This window comes from Penaeus japonicus, unplaced genomic scaffold (genome assembly GCF_977035675.1).
Source record: "Penaeus japonicus unplaced genomic scaffold, GWHDUDI00000001_assembly GWHDUDI00000018, whole genome shotgun sequence".
Lineage (NCBI taxonomy): Eukaryota > Metazoa > Arthropoda > Malacostraca > Decapoda > Penaeidae > Penaeus > Penaeus japonicus.
The window spans coordinates 20,662,719-20,665,218 of record NW_028234420.1 but is presented as its reverse complement, the minus strand read 5'-3'; the positions used below and the strand labels follow the sequence as shown (position 1 = coordinate 20,665,218).

General features: G+C 40.0%; 1 protein-coding gene across 14 annotated transcripts in view; it reads right to left on the bottom strand.

Annotated features, from left to right (window-relative positions):
• Positions 1-2,500, bottom strand: part of LOC122243325 (toll-interacting protein B) — a 32,360-nt gene that overhangs the window by 2,369 nt on the left and 27,491 nt on the right. The gene's annotated exons all lie outside the window — the stretch shown is intronic.

Here is a 2,500-nt window from a genome sequence, read left to right as displayed (position 1 = left end):
ACACATTCTCACACATTCTGAGACTGTTTGGCCGCCCGACCCGATGACCTGACTAGACCTGCCCTGGTACCATTTCCCGGACCCTCCCTGCCTTAACCCTATCCCGACGGGCCCAGCGATAAGTGGAAACCCCCTATGCCAGGCCTATGCAATATTGCATCAGGAATGTCACACTGGTGTGTCGCTCCGTCATCGGGCATTTAGCAATGTCACCATGTGTGATGCACCATCATCAAAGAGTTAAGTTTCCGCTCACCTGTCCTCACATGGATTTCTTAAACCGTGTTGCTCCTCATTACCCTCTTATATACCCTCTTGTCCTCCTCCTCCTTAGACCTGAAGATGGAATCCAGATGGATCTTGAAACTGTTGTCTCATTTTCAATATATATATATTTTTTTTTTTTGTTTATTGGGTTTTTCTGCCAAATATATACATATTAAAAAATAAAGACACACGTGTGCGCACAAATGCATATATCTACCTATCTATCCATGTAAATATACAGATATACAAATATATAAAGATATATATATATATAAATATAAATATATAAATACAGAGATATATAAATTTATATGAATACAAATTTTACATCCCTGACCAGGACTCGAACCTGAGCCATCAGAGTGACAGACCCGGCTGCTAATCCAATAGACCACACGACCCACTAATAGAATTGTCTAACCAGATGCCTTACAACCAACATGGAAGTTACCTATACGCACACAGCAGAGCAGTGATAGTGAGGTAAAATTTGTATTTCTATATTAACCCATTCCTGCCTGATGACGTGCTGACACATTTTGTGGTTTTTGCGGTAAATAATGGGACAAAATTATGGTCAGAAGTAGATATGGTGGATCTTAGTATCAGAGGAAATCAGTAAATTTTGTAGATTGTCAACACATGACCATCCAAGGGACATAACCCAAGTATCCCCCTTACCCCATTCACGCCGGGGCGATTCCGGCTTTGAATGGTCACAATGCTGGGGTTTTCAAACGCATAGGCCTAATGCCTCGGGACTCTCGGGCCCACTAGCCACAAGCTTGGGCTGTCCGCTCGCTCACCCCGAGCGTCAGCCTTGGCCAAATATCTCGTCACCGGCATCTGACACAAAGACCATGAAACGTGTCAGCAAGTCATCCAGCGCAAATGGGTTAACCCATTCACAACAGGATGTATTTTTGCCTATTCCCGCTTACGCCAGGAAGATAACAAGCGCACTACGCTTCGTTCCAGGTTTTTCATCCACCCTATTCTTATGATTACCATGATTATGTCTACATTGTAAAGATATGTAAAATTATTGCCATCTTCAGAGGAGTTATTCTAATCTAAAAGCATGTTACAGCAATGCTTTTCCAGTGTTATTTTATTGAACTTTGCCAATTCTTCACTTCTATGTGATAATACCAATGGAAAGTGGAAGCACTCTTTAACCCATTCACACCGGGGCCGTTCCGGCTTTGGACGGTCGCAATAGCATAAGCCTAATGTCTCGAGATTCTCGTATGCACAAGCCGTGAGCCTGGGCTGCCCGCTCACTCAACCCAAGCGCGCGGCTTGCCCTCATAGCTCGTCCCGGGCGTCTGACACAAAAAACACAAAACGTGTCAGCACGTCAATCGGCGCGAATGGGTTAAGTGGAGTATCAAAAAAGATTTCTTTTACTTATCCTTTTTTTCCAAAACAAAAAGAACAATGTAAATAATCATAAATGTAAATACGAGTATGCACATGTACTTCATAACATGACATGAAGTGATATCATGGGTAATTGACAAATTAGAAATAGTATTAAATTAGTAATTTTCAATTTTATTTCATTTCTTGGCCAATCACATTTGATCTTATAATAGTTTGTCAACTCAAATCTTTTTATTCAAGCAATTACCATGATGTCATCAATGTCATATCACATTTTATGACATTCAAAGAGCTTAAGTAACAGTCTAAGAAATTATGAAAAATAATTATATTCATGAATAATACACATGTCTCAGGATATCACCTGGGTTTGGGGATATTTTCTGAACTCGTGATAGGGCGTCAAACAGGGCGAATGGGTTAACCCATTGCAGACGGAGATAAATTTGCTTGCCCAGCCTCCAGGATAGGTTTTATTTTAGAGAGAAACTGCTTGAAGCAATATAATTTGAATCATCCCACTCTCTTTCAGTCATTCATTGTAAAACTAGAGCGGTTTTTGTGTTTTATTTTTTTGTGTATTTTATTGAGTTTAGAGACTTATATGTGCCATATGACAGGCTCTATCAGTGCTGCAGTTGACTAAAATTGTAGTATAGTATCCATATTAGCTCATTATTTTCTTTATGAGAGGACAAAAGGCAACTTTATTTTTTCGTATTTTTGTGCTGTCATGAACGAATACGAAACATATAACCACCTACAATAAAGGTAACAAGAAGAGGTAGGGAAGAGGAATGAAACCTGTGCTTGTGACTGTGAGTGCCACAGTGAAAGGCATCCATAT